Source organism: Lutra lutra, chromosome 1 (assembly GCF_902655055.1).
Source record: "Lutra lutra chromosome 1, mLutLut1.2, whole genome shotgun sequence".
NCBI classification, from domain to species: Eukaryota; Metazoa; Chordata; class Mammalia; order Carnivora; family Mustelidae; genus Lutra; species Lutra lutra.
The window spans coordinates 45,870,688-45,895,654 of record NC_062278.1 but is presented as its reverse complement, the minus strand read 5'-3'; the positions used below and the strand labels follow the sequence as shown (position 1 = coordinate 45,895,654).

The 24,967-nt window shown below is 31.7% G+C and overlaps 1 protein-coding gene and 1 non-coding gene across 2 annotated transcripts in view; both read right to left on the bottom strand.

Moving 5' to 3' along the window:
- Positions 1-24,967, bottom strand: part of EPHA6 (EPH receptor A6) — an 872,902-nt gene that overhangs the window by 731,103 nt on the left and 116,832 nt on the right.
- Positions 406-591, bottom strand: LOC125089278 (U2 spliceosomal RNA). Its single transcript, XR_007123910.1, has one exon. It is a non-coding gene; the product is annotated as a U2 spliceosomal RNA (small nuclear RNA).

Below are 24,967 nucleotides of genomic sequence, written 5' to 3'. Positions count from 1 at the left end.
AATAATATGGAAAGAAGAATAAGAGCAACAAAACACTCTTCCTGAAATAATAATTGTAATACAAGGCAAATGTGATAAAGGCTATAAACTGAATATAGATTTTCCTATGAAAAAGGTGGTGAGAGAACCATAAACAATTAGAAAGATGTCTTTAACTTTTGAAATGTCACACTTGAATTAAGCAGATCTGTGAATATATATCATAACATTAGTTTTGATATGCATGCAAATACAATTCCTACTTTTTGTGCCTTATCATTTCAGAATTAAACTGTCAGTGGTAACTATTGCTTTTCTTATATCTTTTATTTAATAATTAACTTCATTTATTATGTTCCCACAGTTAAATTATGTTTTTCATTCTTCATTTACACATCTTTTGATTATTGCTAAGTGACTATGTCTTTTAAAAGCATCATTCCTGGAGAGACTCACCAGGTTGATGGGTGGGAGTGGATGGAGCAAGCTACTATTCCACCTCCCAGCTCCAAAAATCCATTTACATATTATCATTAGATAAAGGACCTATCAGATATTAAGCTGATAAGAACAGAGACTATATTTGATTTAGCCAAAAGGCCAAGAAGCAATTGACCATGTTTAAAAAAAAAAATACAACAGTTACAATTATAATGTGCACCTCTATTCACGGAATTACTATCATCCTTCTTTATGGCAATGCATTTCAATAATCTGAGTGAATATTTCAAAATACGAAAAATCTAAAATCTAGATTTTGAGGTAGTCTTTAAAAATTTCCCTTTTAAGGTTGTTTTGCCAACTCACTGACCTGTCTCTCCAGAATCCTCTCAGGTATGAAGAATTAACAACATTATATGGATATTTAATTACCTTTAAACTTTCACTTAGAATCAAGAGCAGTAACAAACATAGAGTTTGAGGTATAGAAAAAAGAGCATATGAGACTACCTACTTCCATTTATGTAGTATATACAGAAGGGCTTGAAAAAGTTGATACACATCTTTATAATCATTTAACTTCAAACTCTAGTATAATGGATTAAGCTTGATATTTTTATAGTATGTACAAAATAGTACCATGGTGTTTTTAATTAGTGAATTTTGCATGCTTTAAAACAATCAAATTTCAAAAATATTTTTTAGAAGCCAGATGTTTGTTACAGATTTTTTTTCCCCCAAATAACAATTAAGAGATAAATGTTAAGTTCAAACTAAAAGTATAGACTTTTTCATGTACTTAACTCTGGGGTCTAAAAAGACAAAGTGTCATAGAAAAAAAAAATCTTTCTACTTAAAAATATATGTAATTAAGGAATATGCTGTTTTCCTAGAAACTTTTCCAACCTGGCTCCTATGGAGCTGCAGCATGTACATCCAGAGGAGAAGTAACATCAGGGTCTGGTGAGGTGGTCTCTTCAGTGCCTTCTTGAATTTTCCCCCCTTTTAGCAGTGTTGAAAATAGGTCTGGAAAAGCATAGGAAAGCTATATCAAATTTTCCTTAGGAGGTTTTTTTCCATACTGTTTTAGCAACTTTGCATAGTGAAGGTGTTCTATGGTATGACATACGTATTCATTTTCACTAATGAGTCCTCCCATGTAAAATTAACAGTATCCTCAAGAAAAATATAATTACCCTGTATTAATTCAAATCAGGCTATATTTGAAAATATGCTTGTGTGAGTCAGATCAGAAGCATCCTTAGAACTACACAAACATGAAAAAGGTTTCTAAGGAAAACTGAACTGCTTAGGATGGTATCCTTTCTACAAAATGAAATATGATGATTTAGGACAATATGTTTTTTGATAGGCTATCCTTATAAGCTAGATTTTAAAAAAATATTTAAATATTATATGCTCATATACAGTCCAGAAAGTTGAAATGCATTGTTTAATGAGTATAATAAGAATTATTTCCATGTGTACTAATAAACATTCTAAGATATGTATGTCATATATATATGAAATAGTTATACATTTGTTTTTACCAAAAATAAAAATATCACTACATTTCTAATCTTGAATGAAAAATAAAAGACTGTATGTTGGCAGATATACATCATCTTTAATATGTTGAAATGATCAGTGTAATTAGTTACAACATGAGAAATATATTTTGATTTGATTTTCCCCAGTATTGACTAGTTGACATGTAGTAAAAATATTAATGGCTTAGTTATAGTTGTTTTCTAAAATCCATAAAAATGTTGTTTATGCATTATCTTCTGGTTTAGTGAAAACGAATGTAGTAATAAATATTTAAAGAAGAAAGGTTGCTAAAACAGTAACCATTAATCTAAATACTCAGTGTTGCTGGATTAATCTTTACAAGGCTTGGATGGATATTAGAGAACCAATACCAGAATTTCTGTAGTACAACTGAATTTATGGTTATACTCTACAATTGAATTACAATTAAATTTATAGTGTTAGAATATTAAAAAAAAACAAGTAATGAAGAATTTTATAGTGCTAGGAGCAAAGTTTAAGTTATCGTATTTAAAAGACCTTTTCTTCTATCCCATGTTTTCATATTTAAGCTAGATAGTCCTTTAGGAAAAAGACATTTGAATTATCTGATTGCTTCATGGTCTTCAATTTGTTAACACTTATGTCAATGTCATTTGCCTTCCCAATTGCACATTCTTAAATTTACAACTTTATCTAAACCTCACTAATACTTGAAAGCACCGTAAAATAATGGAAATGCTATAAATTAATTTTTATAAATATTCTTATACCCACTTACCATATAATTATGACACATACATACAGTGACATTTTAGTTACACAATATGTAGTTTGCTTAATGAAACAAAAAATCAGTAGAAATGTCCATTTCTGCTTGATATATTTTGTCAGATTTTTTAGAAATCTGTATTTGATTATTTCAAAACCACAGTTAAAAACTGATTCTCAAAAAATGATAATTTACAGCTAAGATAAAAAATATGTTATTAATTTCTTTAATAATAATGGCAAAATAAAATTAGAATTGATATTTAAGAATAAGCTCTAAAAATAAAAATGAAGACCAAAGCTTAAAGGAAGGAAAATCTGGTGGAAATTAATCCTGACCTCTGTGATTTAAATTTAAGTTAAAAATCAAAACAGTCTAGTCAATCAGAGAGAGATACTCTATTTACAAAAAACTGTCTTTGTGGCTTAAATATATGCAAATTTATTTCTCCCTATGGGATAAAAACTCATAAACCCGTGAAACTGAGGGGCGCCTGGGTGGCTCAGTGGTTAAAGCCTCTGCCTTCAGCTCAGGTCATGATCTCAGGGTCCTGGGATCAAGCCCCCCCCACATCAGGCTTTCTGCTCAGCAGAGATCCTGCCTCCCCATCTCTTTCTCTGCCTGCCTCTCTGCCTACTTGTGATCTTTGTCTGTCAAATAAATAAATAAAATCTTTAAAAAAAAAAACTGTGAAACTGAAAAGTGTGTTCAGTGACAGCTTGCTGCGACCAAAACCCTAATAAATAGAAGGTGCATTTCCTCAAGATCAGCTAAAACATAACCAAATGAAATCCTCACAAGATAGCTAGAAAAATAAGAGTTCACCATAGTTCCCAAGAGTTCATAAAGTATTCAATATTAAATGTATCTTTTAAAGATGAAGGTATCAAAGTTAAAACATACAATAATAGTAAAATCAGTTTCATTTTCACAAATTTCTGGCCAACAGGTTGTCACTTTATATAAACAAGCAGAATTCTAAATTGAAAAGAGCAAACTATGAAAGAAAAAATTATGAATCAGAGAAAATTTGCAGCTGAACAAAATCACAGCCTAAGAGAAACCTTTTCAAAGGTATAACAGATAAGCTAGGCATATTATAGATGTTAAGCTAGTAAAAACTTCATTTTCCATAACTTAGTAATGAAATATGGGTTCACAAGCCCTAGGTGCTATAACAGGGGAAAAATGCCAAATTCTTTTTGTCTCCTTGGAATATTATTACAGCAAATAATTAGACAGATATCACACACACACACACACACACACACACACACACACACACACACTAGTTGATAATAGCTAAATTTTAAATATTAAATATCAAATTATTTGGGAGATGTAAGGTAGTACCTTATAAAAGAGGGAGTATAAACTGCAACTTAAAGGAAAAAAGATGAAATTTTCTAAGTATAGGGATCTTCAAAGTATGAAGATGAATAAGCAAATAAAGCAAAAGAAAGGTAGCAAGCATTAATTACAAACTCCGTTATTTACAATCTCCATTATAGGATCAACAAAGATTAATACCACTATTTAGTTATTAAATAAAAGGTTTTAAAGTTCCCTGTCAGTGTCTAATTAGCTTACAGAGCGATAAGGGATAAATAGAAGACAACTGATAAGGTTACATATGGACTGAGGCCAACCTGAATTTATTTATTTTTTATTTTACTTTTTTTTAAAGATTTTTTTTTTGTTGTTTAAATTTTTTTTTTTTCAGCATAACAGTATTCATTATTTTTGCACCACACCCAGTGCTCCATGCAATCCGTGCCCTCTACAATACCCACCACCTGGTGCCCCCAACCTCCCACCCCCCACCCCTTCAAAATTCTCAGATCGTTTTTCAGAGTCCATAGTCTCTCATGGTTCACCTCCCCTTCCAATTTCCCTCAACTCCCTTCTTCATTTGAGAGGGGGAGAGAGAGAGAGAGAGAGAACAAGTGCACAAGCAGTAGAGGCAGAGGGAGAGGAAGAAGCAGACTCCCCACTAAGCTGGGAGACTGACAAGCAGCTCGATGCCAGGACCCTGAGATCATGACCTGAGCCGAAGGCAGACACTTAACCGTCTGAGCCACCCAGGCACCCCCAACCTGAATTTAATAAAGACACACAAAATAATTTTGCATAGCAGCAGGTAGAAATGAGAAAACTGTAATAACAAAACAATTCCTCGGTAAAACGAATTTTGGAAAGCCCAAGAATCAAATTTAAATGTGTGCATGCTTGCGTTGGATTATTTATTTTTATATTTAAAAATATTTCAGTCTTTAAAATGCTATTTTAACTTCAGAGTGCCTACCAGGAATTGTATGTTCTATGCTTCCATTTTTTGTGAAACATGTCATGTGACATTTCTTTCCAGTGTACACTTCAGATAATATTGGCCTGCAGTGAAAAATATAATACATGGCAGTGGAAGAGACTTATGGTAGAAAAAGTTTTCTATTGAGTTGTCATTGCAAATACTGGGAGTCCCTCAGTAAATTTCTAAATCTAACTCAATGGACAGATTATAAGTTTAGTAAAGGGTAAGGGTAAGAGATTATAAAAGTGCTTGCTGGTTTTGAGATGCTTTCAGGTGTACACATAGTTAACTACTTAAGTCTAAGGTATGAAAGGTTATTAATCCATCTCCACCTTTTGTCCTCATTAAGGTACTGCTGATAGGGTACAACAATATCCCTGGAACCCTGGAAACTTCTATTCTAAATATACCATCCTAGAATGATAACTCCAGTGAACTCTGGGTAAACTCCTTTTCTGGCCTAAAAATAAAGCAAAAAATGTTCTAAGATTAAAAAATTCTAAGATTAAATCTTGTTTGCTTGTATAGCATGATATTAAAGATATCTAAAACTGTACAGAAAAGAAGAAATTAAAGATATATATGTTAATTCATATATATGAATATATATGAATATCTACACATAATATTGGCAGAAGGTAAAATATTTACTGTATTTCCTATGCTGTGCTTTTTTATCTGTGTGACTTTTGTTTTGTAACTGAAAGTTTGTACCCCTTAATCTCCTTCATCTAAATTCCACCTATCACCCAACCCTTCCCCTCTAGCAACCAGGAGTTTGTTTTCTGTATTTAAGAGTCTAGGGTTTTTGTCTGTTTCTCCTTTTATTTGTCTTGTTTTTTATATTCTACATATAAATGAAATCATATGGCATTTGTCTTTCTCTGACTTATTTCTCTTAGCACAGTACCCTCTAAGTCCACCCATGTTATAACAAATGGCAAGATCCCATTCTTTTTATTGGCTGAGTAATATTCCATTGTATGTATGTATATATGTCATATATGTATGTGTATATATATACACATATGCATATATATGTACATATGCACACACACATACACCACATCTTTGTACATTAATCTATCTATTTGATCAATCTATCATGGACACTTCTTATGCTTCCATATATTGACTGCTATAAATAATGCTGCAGTAAACATAAGTGTGTATGTATCTTTTCAAGTTAGTGTTTCTGTTTTCTTTGGGTAAATACCCAGCAATGGAATTACTGGACCATATGGCATGAGAAGATGGCAAGTAGGGGGATGGGGATCTCAAAAATAAGCCTCATAAGAGTCACAAAATAAACTTTCAAAGACAGATAAAATTTCATGGGTCCATGGTTTTAAATGTTACTATCAGATACGAGGTTAGAAAGACTTGAGAAAAACTATAAGTGGGTATTTTCAGCCTCTGATATTAGGCAGCCTAGCTCATAATGAACTGTCTTCTGCTAAAAAAGAATAAACTCTGGGGAGAGAAGTGGAAGAGACTTAAGGGAGGCAGAAACTAAAGAAGACGAGATCCTTGAAAGAACAGGATTAGACTGGCACTGTGTCAGATTTTAGGCACCCCATCTAATATGAGGGCATCCTCCATCTCTAATATAAGGGGTGGAACAGGTAGAAGGAGTTAGAAAGAACTCAAGTAGAAAGATGCAGCTATTGAAACCCTTTGGAGGAGTCAGAAGTTGGACTTCTGGTTTTCAGAGCAGCTGGAAATTAGGGCTAGGATTGTGACTGTGGAGAGTCAAAGAAGAGGGAGTCCAAAAGCTGCACATATACACCACTCTAACTGCCCCTGTTCCAAGCAAGGCTAAAAACAGCCCAGAGGAAAACAACAGAAATCCTTGAAAGAGCTTAGTAGAGATTTTAGCAGCTGTCTACCCCAAGAGAGGTGAATTCACGGTTAAGTCTCAACAAATTTAGACTTTGAAAATATTCTGGCTCTCCTTGTTGACTAAGGGGCTGTCTCTATAACTATGTGCAAAACCATTAATAGACTGAAGTAGCCCTAACAAAGCCTAAAATCATGCCTCTGAAAAAACAATGTGATCTGTGAGTAATTTAAACTGCATGCTAGAAGAAAATTCAAAAGTTTTCAGAAGAAAATTGTAATACCCAGAGTCCCTAAAATACATCATCCATAATGTCCAGTGAGCGTACAAGAAACTTATGAAACATGTGAAAAACAAGGAAATGAGGCCCAGTATCAAGAGAAAAATCTGTCAATTGAAATGAACAGACTGACCAGACAGCAACTAAGAAGAAATTCTGGAATTGAACAAATGCAGTATCCGAAATAAAAAATCCATTAGTTGAGATTAAAAACATATTGGACAAAATTAAAAAAAAAGAATCAGTGAAATGCCTGTTAATAGATATAATCCACACTGAAGTATACAGAGAAAAAAAAGATTGAAAAGAAGAAAAGGGACTGCAACCTCAATAATCTGAGAGCCAGTTTTGGACTCCTAGACAGAGAAGACAGAGAGATTGGGGCAGAAATATTTGAAAAAATTATGACAAAATTTTGTAAGTGTCATCACAAAGAAACCCATACATTCTGGAAGCTCAGCAAACTTCAAGCAGGATAAATAAAAACAATTGCTTATTTTTTAAATTATGAACATGGAAGGTTTTAATTATAGGCATCATTTGTTTGCTAGAAATCCAAACTGAAAACAGATACATAAATCATTTTATAAATGGTTACAAAAGTGCTAAACTTGTTGGAAGAGTAGCTTGTTGCTAAATTAACAAGAACATTAAATTCCAAAAAATATACAAAATGCAGTAAAGACTTGAGTATAAAATCTGAAACCATGAAACTCCCTGAAGAAAACATAGGCAGTAAGTTGACATCAGCTTTAGCAATATTTTTTTGAACTTGTCTCCTCAGGCAAGGATAACAAAAGCTAAAATAAACAAATGGGATTATATCAAACTAAAAAGCTTTCGTACAGCAAAAGAAACTATCAACAAAATGAAAAAGCAATCTACTGAATGGGAGAAGATATCTGCAAATTTTATATCCAGTAAGAGGTTAAAATATATAAAGAACTAATACAATAAGAGGTTAAAATATATAAAATATATAAAGAACTTATACAATTCAACACCAAAACAAAACACAAAACCCAAAAAACAAAAAAACAAAGAAGCCGATTAAAAAATGGGCAGAGGACTTGAATACATATTTTTCCAAAGAAGACATACAGATGGCCAACAGGCACATGAAAAGATGCTCAACATCACTAATCATGAGAGAAATAAAAATCAAAGCCACAATGAGATATCACTTCACACCTGTCAAATTGGCTATCATCAAAAAGACAAAAACTAAGAGTGCTGGCAATACTGTGGAGAAAAGGGAAACCTTGTACACCATGCATGGCAACGTAAGTCAGTGCAGTCATTTTGGAAAACAGTTTGGAGGTTCATCAAAAAATTAAAAATAGATCTACCATATGATAAATTCCACTTCTGAGTATTTATCTGAAGAAAGTTAAATACTAATTTGAAGAGATATATGCACTCCTATGTTCACTGCAACATGATTGACAATAGCCAAGATATAGAAACAACCTAAGTGCCTATCGATGGCTGAGTGGACAAAGAAGATATGGCATATATGTACAATGGAATATTAGTCATAAATAGGAATGAAATTTTGCCATTTGCAACAACATTAATGGATGGAGAGAGCATAGCCCTAAACAAAATAAGTCAGAGAAAGACAACTATCATATGAGCTCACTTATATGTAGAATCTAAAAAACAAAACAAAACAGAAATAAACAGCATAGAGAATATAGTCAATTATACTGTAGTAACTTTGTAATGTGATGGGTGGTTAACTAGAGTTACCATGGGGATCATTCTGTGATATGAAAAAATATCATATCACTATATTGTACACCTGAAACTAATGTAATACTGCATTCCAGTTAAACTTCAATTAAAAAAAATTCTAGAAAATATTAGAGGTTTGAGTTACTTAGAAGTGTAGGTCACTGAATGAAAAATTATAACCTTAAAAGTACTTCTTGTAAAGTCAAATATTATAATTGACCAAGTAATGTTAATGAGGTGGCTTTTATTTTCTTTTTGAACATTTATTTAAGTAAATGTTTTATATATCATTGTTGGCATTATGCTACTATTCTTTCAGAACTGGTTGTAGATAATCATTTTTTTTTCTTGATGTTGCAGAGTAAGATGAAGTAGGAATCTGCTCATATAATGAAATATTTAGCTATTGATCACTAAAATTGTATGAATTTTGCATTGTATTGTATGAAGTACTAAAGTTCAAAGTTCAGTTTGAACTAAAGTTCAAAGACACACATGAGAAACATCTAAAAAAGTAAGGACCATGGAGAAGTTCTGAAAGGTAGTAAAAGTTATGATCAGTTTACAATTTACAAATTATAAATTACAAATTTGCAATTCACAAAAAAATATTAATGATCAGTTTCAATGACCAACTAACAGGCAAAACTGTTGCAGATCAAAATATCTTTAGCCCATTAAATAGGCTTATAAAATAATACTCAATATTAATGCTATATGTTAAGTTCCAAAAAAACCAACCAAGTAAGGTGTTAGGTCGTATCACTGAAAAGTTTATAAAATGATAAAGGTGAACTCACTGTATAAATGGCATTTTCAAATGTAGACTATCCATATTTGCATTACTGAAGAAATGTTATAGCAGGATTTCACACTTTTTTTTAATTACTAGCTTTGGTGAAGCAGACTCATATGGTGTTATGGAAATGTAATTATTTATTTCATGCTCATTCTATGCCAAATGATTTGGGTGCATTTGGTATAGTTGTGAGCAAAACAGAAAAATCTCTGCACTTGTACAACTTAATTCTAGCAGTTATTGGTATCAAAACCCTTATAATTTCAAAGATTATATGGATGTAACAAAAGGTGTTTTTAAGGCTTACTGAGGAAAATATTTTAAATCATTGTTGATCCTTATGGAATTCAAGCAGTTGATTCCAGACCCTTATTTTGCAAAAGTTTTTCCTTGAAAAAAATCAGTTGCATAAATTCTGCTGCTTCAAGAAAACCAAACTACTGGACAAGGTCTGTTTCTGTGAGAGAGAGAGAGAGAGAGAGAGAGAGAGAGAGAGTGAGAGTGTGTGTGTGTGTAATGTATAAAGGAAAATGCCATAATATTCAGGTATTTGTAAAAATATTAACAATATGATTTTAATGTAAAAATCTTAAACTTGTTTCCTACATTAAAATATTACTTCAGATCCTATTTAATTGTTATAAAAAATTTTTCACAAAACACTAGTGAAAAAGGCATTTCTTACAAAGAATGGCAACTGGGGGCACCCGGGTGGCTCAGTTGGTTAAGCATCCAACTCCTGATTTTGTCTCAGGGTCTTGAGATTGAGCCTTGCATCAGGTTCCACAAATACGCCTAGTGGACACCTACCATGGAGCTTGCTCGGAATTTTCTCTCTCCCTCTTTCTCTGCCCCTCTCTGCTCCTCGCTCTCTCTCTTAAAAAAAAAAAAAAAAAAAAAAAAAAAAGACAACTATTTTTGGTAACTTCCTTTTGTACAAGATGATCATCACAGTATTATTTATGATATCCCAAAATAGAAACAAATACTTATACTCCCTTCCTTGTCTGACTCAGCAATCCACAATTACTTGTTTCACATATTTAACTTTCCTCCAATTTCAATTTAAAATTTATAGTCATAAACTCTTTATCCCTATAATATCACATTAAATTCTACTCTCCCAAAAACGTCCATGTCCTAAATATACTTGTACTGTCATAATGATCGGTGTCTTGATCCTGAATCTTTTCTGTTTACCCTCTTTTTGCAAGGTGCTAATGAAATTGTAGAATTACAAGCAAATTACATTTTAACATAACTAATTTCAATTGGAAAAATTTTAAAAAGAAAGAGCTAGTGGAATTCTAAGAAGCTATACTATTTGATATCTAGGTATCTGTCTGTGGCAGAGTGTGGATTCTAAAAGTACGAAAATATTTAAATTAGGATTTTTGATGTCTTTAGCTAAAGAAATTTAATAATAGGTGAATAACATAGGAATGTCTTCAACTTTTGAAACCTGAAGATCCAATAATTAAATATATCATTAGTAGAAGGAGATATACTAAGGCAATTTAATTTCCTTCTAAATACAGCAGATTAAACCTATTAAATATTCATCATTTTTTCATTATTTCTAATTCATGTGATTTAAGTAATGTGAAATATGTTAAATACTAGGAAAAAGGTTTTCTTTTTATAGACTTCTGATACAGTAATAAAATGCAAAATGTAGGTTAGATAATTAATGTACATAATATAATGGTTTTTAAAATATTTATTTGGAAAATTTTTCCCCAAAATACAAAAGGTACAGGAGGATATAAAGCATGATGAGGTTCATTACTTAATTTAATTACAGATAGCATTTTTTATCATTTTAATTTTATGAAAATTTCAGACATCATAACATAAATACTTTAGCCAGCCTCTTTTAAAGATATATTTTCCTACATAACCATCATACCATTGTGCTTAATAAAAGTCACATTGAGTCTTTAATGTTATCTACAGAGATAGTCTATTTTCAAATTTACTGACATATCCAATACATGTCTACATCTTGCATTTAATTATGACTGTTTTTTAATCTGAAAAATTTGCCACCCCAAATATTTTATGTAGTAATTTTAATATCCTTTGACATTATATGATGAATTAAATATTTCATTAAGTTTTGAAAAATTGACATTTTTCTAATACTATCATTCCCTTTTTATTTAGTTGGATTCAATTTTCTGTAATGAAAAGCTGTCCCTCATAAACTGAGACTATTTGGTTATCCAGAAATACAATTGTTACAAGAAAATGAGTATAAATGCCTAATTCCTTTTTTTAATCATATATATTCAGAATAAGGATTTGGTATAATAGTTATCAAATAAGAAGACTTTTTTTCTTGTTTTCTTTCTCACATCAAGGTAGACTGATGGATTTTAATATACTTAATATGTTTCAAATAACTTCAGTCATGATTCCTTTTCATGATTAAATTTTCATAATCTTGACCAACAGAAGCTCCATTAACCTGATTTCTATGTTATCACAAATATACACACAGTGCATTAACAGTTATGACTTTCCAATAAATTTCAAAATCACCTCTGTAAATTAATTTATTTAGTTCTTTAGTTATCATAATTACAGAACTTTATGAAGGCCTTGAGAGAATAGTCAGGACCAGTTCATTAAAATCATGAATATTTTAAATAGGATAAAAGTAATATTCATAAAAATATATGATTTTAGAAATAATACATTAAATTTCTCTGGATACTTTTGAAGCTTAAAAAATTTAAACAAACATACTTGAAAAAATGTTTTTACATGAAAAAAGCATGTAAAATGATTTTATATAGTTAACTAATATGTTCTTCTGTTTATGTATGATCTGGAAAAAGAAAAATAAGTGTTTACTGAGTTTCAATTATCACATAATTTTAATCACTTTTATAGAGTAACATTCTCACTGTAGTGCTAATCACAAAGAAAATTACAGTCACATATAACACTGTCACCAGTGAATTTTTACTATGTATATTTTTCTGTTTCTCTAAAGTTATATGTATAATCGTTAACTTTAAAGTAAAACATAATTAATCCAAACAAATTACAGTGTTGTTGGATATTGTATCAGAATTAACTTCTTTTTCTTATAAAGATAATAGTCTTAAAGAATTCTGGACAAAAGATGGCTAAAGTTAAAGCTGTTTTATAATCCATAAAATCTTGAATTAAGTAAAACTTCCTTTCTCTTAAAGTTCACATAAATTAGTACTTCAAATTCTGATCAAAATTGAAGCAAACAATTTTTTTAAAATTTTATTTATTTATTTAACAGGCAGAGATGATAAGTAGGCAGAGAGGCGGGCAGAGAGAGAGAGGAAGGGAAGCAGGCTCCCTGCTGAACAGAGAGCTCGATGTGGGGCTTGATCCCAGGGACCCTGGGACCATGACCTGAGCCGAAGGCAGAGGCTTTAACCCACTGAACCACCCAGGCGTCCCTGAAGCAAGCAATTTTTATACTACAATTTAAGTTTTAACTATTTCAGTTTCCATTACAGGGAACAAAAATTTTACTTAAGTTGAAGCCATTTTATGGAGCTATTTTTATTTTATTTTTTTTAAAGAGAGGTCTTCCTGAAAGCACAAATATATGCATTGTTTTATATTTTAAAATTTATGTGCATATTGAATTTATATGCATACTAAAATATAATATAACATATGCACACGCAATCATAAGGAAAACCATGCAGAAAGTCTTCCTCAAAGATCTCTGGAGTTGGGGCACCTGGGTGGCTCAGTGGGTTAAGCCGCTGCCTTCAGCTCGGGTCATGATCTCAGGGTCTTGGGATTGAGCCCCGCATTGGGCTCTCCACTCAGCAGGGAGCCTGCTTCCTCCTCTTTCTCTGCCTGCCTCTCTGCCTACTTGTGATCTCTCTCTGTCAAATAAATGAATAAAATCTTAAAAAAAAAAAATCTCTGGAATAATTAAATTGCAAAAGAAATGTCTACATATCAACACAAGGATTGTTTTAGATGGAAATGTGTTTGCTGGTTTGTCTTTGTGAATATAACTTAGTTGATCAAGAGAAACTGAAAAACTCCCGAAGAACAGGACTTGGGCACCAAATAGACATTTACTAAGTATACTGTGAACCGAATGAATGAATAAATGGAAGCGTGTTTTCATTTTGTTTAATATTTTCTGCTACTTTCTCTATAGTATAGTGTAATGAAAGGGAATCCTTTGAATTTATGACAGGCAGATGAAAATTATACCCTTAAGTCCTGTGCATTTTTCCATCACTTAATCACTTTTTCCACCAATTAATTTGATCTTAATGTAAATTTAAGTTTAAACATCTTTTGTCATAGGAAAACATGTCTCTTATTGATAAAGAACATTTATGCAATACAAAACTATTATGGTAATTTTTTTTTTACTATTTTCTTCCACCAACCATTTATTATGATGAGAAGCAAAAGATAAAATCAACTTCTGTTGCCTTTCCCCTTGTCTCCTTATCTTAATTTGTAATGCAAGTAGAGTAGTCTTTAAGAAAGCTTTGCTTACTTCTAGGTCATGTATTCTTCTGTTGTTTTTGTTTCCTAGCAGCTTTATGGTTTTAGTTGTTACACATGCTACTAGTTAAAAATTTATTTTTTAATGAATATTTAAATCAAATAAGTGGGTAATTACCAAAGGAGAGCTTTACAAATTACAGATTTAGACTCAGAGACATACTATGATTTGTATGCACGCTTTCTCCTCTTTTATAAAGTGGGATAATATTAAGACAACACAGAATAAAGGGGAAAAAATCCACAATGTACTTATTAACACAAAAAGCTTGCAGCAAAGTGATTTGTTAAATGAAGAAAAATTAAGAAAAGTATTATTAGAGATGGACACATAGTTCTATTTTGGCCAAAGGCATAGGCTTTTACATCTATGAGATTTTAAATAGTATCCAATACCTAAAAGTTATTATAGGCAATTAAAAACCCTGCCTCGGTAGACGGAAAAAAGATAGTTTCTCTTATTGAAACAGACATAAATATAAAAAATTCCCTAAAGCTAAATTAAATGAAGTGCCTAAATGAATCATTTTTAAGAGACAACATAACATTCCTTTGTAGATAATATTAATGTACTTTTATGAATTTGTATGGAATCTATTATCCTGTCACAAACCTTAATTGAATTCTGCTTAAATCTTCTTTTATTCTGTATTTTACATATAGATGTGTAAATTTAATCCTTGTTCTCAAGCCTGACTCTATGAATTTTTGTTATTCCCAAAAAGAGTCTCCAAGTTTGAAATTCATGATCCTTCATATTTCTCCTGGTTTGCACAGTAGTATTCTAATGGATTACCTAATTATTTGCTGTTGATATTAATGCGAGAAATAAAACATGTCCTTAAACCCTGCAAAGAATAGACATTTTTTCAAATACAGTTATTAAAAATGGCCATATTCTATTATTGTCCATATCTTGTTTATGAATAATGTGGCAGAATGAAGAGGGATAACATAGATTTTGTTTTATGCTAATGATTAAATTTCCCATCTGATATTAAGAAATTGTGACAAAGAAGTTTTATTAAAGTAATACTTCCTTATTTATGTATTTGATTTATTTAAAAAGTTTAAGAACACTTTAAATTCATTATGTAGTATTATAACTAAAGAAACTCTCTCCCGCAATAGCAATTTATTAGTCAGCAACTTAATTATATAAGAATATGACATAAAATAATGTATCAAAAGTAATATACTATGTTTTCCAATCACTACAATTGCTTTTGGCCATCCTTCACATATAAGCTAGAATCTAAACATTTAAAAAAAAATCAATTAAGAAATATTACTGAGTAACTTGCTATATAATTTGAATAAAGACTGTATAACAGATTGAAATAAACTATCTCTAAAAATGCTATTTTTTTTCTGAAAGTTCCATTTCATAATATCAAGAAACTTATGCCTAACTCTATAAATTATTCAATTATTTTTTAAGATTTCAAAGTAATTAACTAGTTTTCCACCTTTCCTACTGCACATTGCATAAAATTCCACAGTTTCAGTGATAGAATAATAAGTAATTTAAAAGTTTTACAGTCATAAATATTTTTTCCTAGTAGAGTAGAAACGACATCCCATGATAGGATCCTGTTCATTTGCTTTATAAGCTCAAACATTAACCTTCTTAATGGGAACCTGTACAAAATACTATTTCAAAATTTCTTCGAAAAGAGTTCCAAGAACATGTTTCGACTGACTTATTTCCAGATTCCGTAAATAGACCCCAAGCATCTGATATCTAATTTTTATAAATTAGGCTAATATGTTCCTTTTTGTTTTATACACATTTCAATCCATTTTTGTTAACATGAAATGTCTATTTATTTTTACTAAAAGGACATGAAATCCAAATATGGATTATTTAAAATATGATTAAAACACAATTTCAAAAAGCCTTATAAAGTAAGCTCCCAAAATATAAACCCATACTGTATATGACTTTTGACACATTTCCTACTCATATCTTTTTGCTATCTTGCACTTTGCCTTTCATCACTGAATGAGCAAAGAAATTTTAGCCATTAGGCAATGCTTTTATATATTAACTATCCATTTATATATTAACTATCTATTAAATATGTATATATTTTTGTATATTAACTATCTGTTTTATATATGATATAGCTGTGCCTTGAAACCTTAAAGATAATGAGTTTTAACTGAAATCCTTGAAAGAATACTTTTCAATGTTTTAATAACATTAGACTATAAATATTTGATATTTAAATTTAAAATGCAATTTTATCCATTTGGAAAAGTATACCATTTGTTATTTTTCCCTTAAACCTATTTTAACCTCTAGTATATATGCAAATTTAGTAATAATTATCTATAACTCATAATCTTTTTTGTGCTCCAATCTCTATGCACTGCAAATCTCAATTATGACTGGATCATCAAAATAATTTAGTGGGTCATGACTACCAAGAAGGGGGTAAAGAAAAGAGGGCAGTAGATGGAGACAGAGGGAGGGATAGGAGGAAAGACAAGAAAAAGTAAAATAGAGAGTAGTATGAATAAGTATTATTTTTATGACTTTCTAAAATACTAGGTTGCAATGTAAAAATTACACTGTCTATGGCAAGAAACTTTGAAAGATACTATATAGGAGAGGATCAAAGGAGTCTCATTGGAAATAATTATTTAGCTATAATTATAAAACTGAAGACTTAATAGCACTATAGATACTCACAAATACTAAATCTTCCACACTTTTGGAGATTACAAAGTACGAGGTTGCACAAGTTAATTAATAAAACATACTGATTTCTCACTTGGCAAATTTTATTTCATTATTGGGTTTTTGCAATTTGAAGGGGGTGTTCTTACATCTTCTGATTGCCCAACTCACTGACCCCCCGATTCTGCAGACCTATAATAATAATGGTCTCCTCAGATAATAATAAGTCTTAATCAAAAGACAGTCTTTTATGCATTTTGCCATGTTAGACCCAACTTAATTTCTACCATTCCATTTTTCTATGGCCCCTTCAAGACTACTTCACTCATTTTTTCCCCCTCAGAGCTTTAGTAAGCACAGCAGGATATTTATTAACCTATCAAGTAATACCAATAATACTACTATGCTACTATTACCAAATGTGGTAAAGATGATACAAGGAAAAGCCTACAGGAGGATTTCAGCTACTCTCTGCACTTCAATTAAGAGAATCATCAATAATGATTTTTATTCTGTTCACCTCTACAGAGATCAAAATCACCATTTCTATCTCCAGTTAGACACCTGATTAAGAAGATCAATGTGGACTGGTTCCCTAAAGTTCTGTTCTCAAACTCCTAAATCAAAAGGCAAATTTAATTATGCCTTTTAGGCAACCCTAGGACTAAGACGTTCAATATACCCACATCATTCTTTTACCCAGCCACAAACATGAATAGGTCTATTCTGCATTTCTCTTTCTATAGGACTTGAATACTTTATAACCTTTTCAAGGACTCAATAATCAGCATTTTTAAAACATAAATTATTAAAAGGATGACACATACTTAAAACCACACTGAAATACAAAATATTATAAAACTTTAATTTATTAAAGGCCTGCATTTCACTACCTGCATCTCTAGGATCACATAAACCCACACATACCCATACAAAAGTGGTCTCTCCTATTTCCTAATTACTTCTCACTTGTAAAACGAGGACAAAACAGTACAAATTTCATAGAGTCCTTTTTTTCTTTTAAAGATTTATTCATTTATTTTAGAGAGAGAGAGAGAGAGAGCACAAGCATGCACTGGGGTGCAGGGGCAGAGGGAAGGAGAGAATCTCAATCAGACTGCCCGCTGAGTGCAGAGCCCAACACAGGGTTTGATTTCACAAACCTAAGATCATTACCTGAGCTAAAATCAAGAGTTGGAAGCTCAACTGACTGAGACACCCTGGCATCCCTCATAAAATTCTTTTTCAAATTAAATGGAATTAATGTACGCAATGTGCTGGGGACATGTGTGGAACACAGTAAGCCCAGTAAATGTATGTTATTACTAATATTATTACTACTGCTGCTGCAATTGCTTCCACTATCAACATCATGTGGGAGGGTTACTGTAGTGGTATTAGAGATTTATTTATTTAAATCTTGACTTTATTTAAATCTTGACTCCTTGAAAAAAATGCTGATACTATGTAAGAAATTTCCTTATACTGGGCTACCTAGGGGGGTCAGTCAATTAAGTGTCTGCTTTTGGCTCAGGTCTTGATCCCAGGATTGGGCTCCCTGCTCAGCGCGGAGTCTGCCTCTCCCCAGGCTGGCTCCTGCTCTGTGCTTTCTTCACCAACCCCCACCCTCACCCCTGCTTGTGCTCTCTCTCCCCCTGCTCTTGCTCTCTCTTGCTAATAAATAAAATCTTTTAAAAAAGAGAAATTTTCTTATACCATATAATCTTTAGTTTCCTTATCTATAAAATGAGAATAACAACTAATGAAAGAACTTTTGTGACAATTGATTTCAAAATAAATGTAAAGTATTAGGGACATAGTAGGTAGAATTTATTCCCCTCATGACTTCCCATTCTAGCCCAACATAACAATTTAACCATTCCTATACATGAGGTCAGTAATTCCATAGCTTTCATTAGGGAACAATGGTTTTCTTCAGGTATAGTTACATTGTTTTTGCCTAAATTACTATGTACTACTTACAGAAAAAAAAAAAGCTTCTTATTGACACTAAAATATAATTAATTAAAACACAGAAATAAAGGAATACTCGATTTCTTTATTTTTTAATAGAATTTCTTTCTTTAAATTCAATTAGCCAACATACAGTACATCATTAGTTTTTGATGTAGTGTTCAACGATTCATTATTTGCAAATGCTCAGTTTTAAAACAATATAAAGAAACACATACATGAATATATGTGACAGTTTCCTTCATTAAAATATAATTGGTAGCTACTATGCTTACTTTTACTTCCTTTTCTCTTATTTTCCTTTAAAGAAGACCTATTTATTCACAGTTCTGTAGTTTTTTAAAACTTGATGGTTTAACGTGCCCATAATTTTACAAACTTTCAGATTCGATCCATAGTATGTAAATCCAATATTTAATGTTTATATACTAATGACAAAAATTATTTAATTGAATTACCTATCTAAAGATTTTGTTTCTTAACAGTGTTTTTCACTAATTTGTATATGTAATTTTGGTCATTTGAAATTTGATTTTCTTTTTTTACCTCACAACTTTCTTACAATCTCACAAAAAAATTCAGACAATCTTTTTCAACATACTTTTAATTTCTATTTCAATATCAGAAAGAGTTCAGGCAAGGGAATAAAACAGAGAATTTTATTCCAGATTATGTATAAATCTTATTTCCCTAGCAAACGAGATTCTCCCCTTTCTTTTCTTTCTGATTAATACCTATAACCTTTGCTAGGAGCTTCTCTACTAACCTGTCTTGTTGCCATTCAACTCTGACAAAAATTATGAAGTAGTTTCTTTATAAACTGCATAAATTTCACTGAGTTGGGTTCTCTAGAATTCCTGTTCTTTTAAAATCACAAATAATAACTTTAAGAGCTGTAATTAATTTTGCCAGAAATTTTTCAATTTAATATTTGCTTTGGAAGCCAAAATTCTACATAAGTCCTTTTGAATTTAAGTGCTTTTATCAGTACATTTGTGGCTGTTTTCACAACTAGAATGGCTTTTTGAAAAATATAATTACAAATAGTGTCTCAAATCACATTCACTTTTGCAGCTTTATTTTCACATTTTACTTTATTTTCACATAATTTAAAACCTTCCTGAACAGACAAGCACTTATCATTGATCAAAAACACAAGTAGATTGTTAAGAATAGCAAAAAGGTAGCTATTTCCAATCCATCAATATCTCCTAACCTTTTTGACTACTGTTTCATCTTTGTTAACAAATTACTAACAGCAAGTCTGTAATTATACTTTAAAAGCTCTACTCAGGCAATTCTTTCTATTTTGATATTAAAAAAAAAATCTGAAAGTCAACATACCACTTCAGGAATATAGGAGATTTATAAAAGACAAAACTTAATTTTTAAGTTGTAATAAGAGGAAGAAATCTATACCTTTAGTCATTTATTTAATACTGCTGATTGTACCTCTACAATATACCTTGCTTGAATTGTAGACATTAATTTTAAAAATATTTATTATTCACATTCCACATCACTTATCTTCCTTAGTTTCTATCACAGTACTTGGCACAGAAAGGTCTTTAACAAATGTTTGTCTTATCAGGGAGATAAGAATGAGAAAGAAAAGAGATTAAAATCATCACTGATTTTTAGTTCTCTTTAACTAAATTATTCTTATTCATGATACTTAAATTCCTATAGCTCATTCATTCAAATATACTTACTGAACATGTACTACTTAAAAGGTACTGAGACATGCTGATGATACAGCAATATACCGGACAGTTTTGTCTTTACTATCTCAGAGATTATGACCCAGAAATTATGAACGTGAATATCTAATCTAACAATTTATTATTCTATTGTACTTATAACATGCACTCTGCAGGTCAAGTGCCAAGTGCTAAAGGGAAGAAGCAAGGGGCATATGATCAGGTTTGGGAACTTAGGATATTCTCTCCTACTGAAAGTTTTAAAGTGTGTAATGCACAGTAAGACAGAGCAGGGTCTGTAGCCACAGTGACCTTCATTGTATAAACTGGACTGTATATCACTCCCTTAGGATGAAATCATATTCTTTAATGTAACATACATAATGCCTTTCAAAACACAATCCTAGATTTCAAGATGTACTACAAAGCTGTAATAATCAAAACACTGTGGTATTGGCACAAAAACAGACACATAGATCAGGGGAACAAGAGAGAGCCCAGAAATAAACCCACACTTAAATATGCTCAATTACTCCATAACAAAAAAGGCAAGAATACATAGGTGGACAAAAGACACATGAAAAATGCTTAATATCACGAATCATCACAAAAATGCAAATCAAAACCATAATGAGATATCACCTTATAATTGTCAGAATGGCTAGAATCAAAAAGATAAGAAATAGTAAGTGTTGGTGAGAATGTGGGAAAAAAGGAGCCCTAGTGCACCACTGGTGGCAATGTAAGTTAGTGCAGCCACTGTGAGAAGACGTATGAAGGTTCCTCAAAAATTTAAAAATATATTAAATATGTTAAAATACATACTATATCATATACCTGAAACTAATATAACACTGTATGTAAATTATACTTGAACAAAAAAATTACAGAATGAAATACCATATGGTCCAGTAATTCCACTGCCAAGTATTTACCCAAAAAACACTAACTTGAAAAGATACATACATACTTATGTTTACTGCAGCATTATTTACAGCAGCCAATATATGGAAGCATAAGAAGTGTCCATGATAGATTGATCAAATAGATAGATTAATGTACAAAGATGTGGTGTGTGTGTGTGTATACATATATATGCATATGTGTATATATATACACATACATATATGACATATATACATACAAACAATGGAATATTACTCAGCCAATAAAAAGAATGGGATCTTGCCATTTGTTATAACATGGGTGGACTTAGAGGGTACTGTGCTAAGAGAAATAAGTCAGAGAAAGACAAATGCCATATGATTTCATTTATATGTGGAATATAAAAAACAAGACAAATAAAAGGAGAAACAGACAAAAACCCTAGACTCTTAAATACAGAAAACAAACTCCTGGTTGCTAGAGGGGAAGGGTTGGGTGGTAGGTGGAATTTAGATGAAGGAGATTAAGGGGTACAAACTTTCAGTTACAAAACAAAAGTCACACAGATAAAAAAGCACAGCATAGGAAATACAGTAAATAATATTTTTATGTTGCATGGCGATAGATGGTGACTATACTTATTGTGATGAGCACAAGTAACATGTAATTGTTGAATCGATATGTTGTACACCTCTAACTAATATAATGTGGTATGTTAATTAGACTTCAATAAAAAATTTAAAAAAACCTGTTAGATATTCTCTAGTTCCATCTTATACTGCTTTTCCCTCTCAAAATCCATGCTGCTAGAATACTTAACCATGTTTCCTTTCTTTAAGTCAGTGTGCTCTCTCTTAAGGACTTATGATTATTTCTAAAAAAATTTTTAACTTTCCACTTTTTGCCAGATTAAATCCCACCCAAACTTCAGGTCTCCAATTAGCTGCTACTTTTTCTAAGAAGCTTTGCTTAAGCTCTATGACTGGGGTTAGATGCTCCCTCTATTGTTTCATATTACTCACTCTTTTTCACATCAACACATTTATCTCACAATATTGGAATTTCCTGTTTACTTTTCTCTATCTCTTGCTAGCCTATAAATTTCATGAAGTTGTATCTGTTGCTTCCACTACTGACTGGCAATTATTTCATGACTTATACATGGAGAAACTGAACATGTAGAGGGAACCATATTTGCAAAACAAAATTCTTGCATATAAAGAACCCTATGGGGACTTCTGGGTGGCTCAGTCCATTCACCACCTGCCTTTGGCTAAGGTCATGATCCCAGGGTCCTGGCGTGGAACCCTATGTCTGGCTCCCTGAGTTTGCTTCTCCCTCTTCTGCCACTTCCCCTGCTCATGTGCTCTCTCTGTCTCTCTGTCTCTCTCTCAAATAAATAGATAAAATCTTTATTTATTTTTTATTTTTTTTAAAGATTTTATTTATTTATTTGACAGAAAGAGATCACAAGTAGGCAGAGAGGCAGGCAGAGAGAGAGGGGGAAGCAGGCTCACCGCCCAGCAGAGAGCCCAATGTGGGGCTCGATCCCAGGACCCTGGGAACATGGCCTGAGCCAAAGGCAGAGGCTTTAACCCATGGAGCCATCCAGGCACCCAAGCTAAAATCTTAAAACAAACAAACAAACAAACAAACAACTCTACCGATTTTCTAATAGCAAGTCTTATCTATGTAAATGAATTCCTTCTTTCCTTCCTCTTTTCTGCCTTCTCTCTCTCCCTCCCTCCTTTCTTACTTCCTTCCTTCTTAGAAAACACAGCCATCAAAATGGATTAGGACTCTGAAGACATCTGTCAAGTTTCTGTGATGTCCTTCTGTGCACAAATGGAGAAGTGTTGGTGGAACCACAAGGACAATTATTTAATTACTACTAACTGAACGGCCATGTCCAAAAGGTACTGATTAAAAATGAACTGACAAATTTTTGTTATTGTTGTTAAAAAAAAAAAAGTAACCATAACACAAGGTCCTGTTCAACCTGTAAACCATTTTCGTTGATAATTTTTATGAATATACTAAAGGAACACTCAGCACTTATAAACAACACAAAACTTAGGAAGATAGATTTTAGCTCAGTATAAGAAAAGTTTTACTGGCCTTTAGAATTACGTAGATATGAGTTGGGCATACTCAGTAATAATAAGCTAACTAGTTATGAGAGGGTATAAGCCCAAATGGGCTATTCACAGACACCAGATGGAAGGGTGGAAACTTAGATTATGTCTAGACCAATTCCCACATTGTATAGTTGAAGAAATATATGCCCAGAAACACACAAGAGCTTGCTCAAGATCAAGCATAAATTGCAGCAAAATCAACATTCATAACTCCTATCCACAATTTCCTATTAAAGAAAGTTGAGATTTTAGGCCATGATATTCCAGTTATATAATGGTTGAGGTATATACAATTCAATATATACAATGTATACAATACAATATTGTATACAATATATACAATTCACTGGAGATCTATTATGTCTTCACACTTCATTCCATTCACTTACATAAAAAACATATATTGAGTACCCTCAACATGATAGTTACTGTGAAGGCTTCTTAAGATATAATTCTTAGAGTACACTGAAGTTTATCTGATATTTATTATCAAAGTTACAAATTAATTTACATGGGAAGCACAGAGTTATGATAAGTTGCTTCATATCTTTCCTGGAAAGAGGTAAAATATAAATAAATTTAGTAAGTGAAAGGCAGATATGTGTATTATAAACATATACACATTGTACATTTGTTTAAGATCTTACATGTAGATATTAGCCATTCCCAAATGTCAGTGGGAGAAAAAGAATAAATGTTAGTCAAACAAGTAAAGATATTTGTGAAACTTCATATTATGTTTTTCTTTATGCCTGAATTTTTCACTGGTACTTATTTTTAAAAACAAACTCAAAGATTATGAATCTAGTGGGCCAGACTAAAAAAATTTTAAAATAATGGTTGTTCTTTTAAAATAACCTGAGAGATGTACCCAAATAATTCTCATCTACAGTAACTATATTAGTTTAAGAACTAATTCTTTAGGAAGTTAATATACCATTTTTCTCTGTCCTGAAAAATCTCTCCAAACTATTTAATTTAAGGACAGAACAAAAGAAAAAAATCAGTTAAAGAAACATGAAAAAATAGCCTATCTTCCATCAAAAGTCTGTCTACACCTTTCTACATCTATTGCTGAAATCATGAAGACTGATTGCTCACTAACTGTATCACTTGCTCACTAACTGAATCAATACAAAGTAAAAGAAACCTTTGGCTCCTGTTTTTCATCTTTTCCAGTGTTTCAATTACTTTACAAATCTCTGAAAACTTTATTTCTGGCTCATAGTAGATTAATGTCAACAAAGCCATCCCCTTAAGACTGGATTAAGAGGATCCCTTCATCTTAGTGTCTCCAAATAAACTCAAATAGCTTTTGCTTTCAAAGTCATCAACAGTTTACAACAATAAGAATATAGAAAAAAT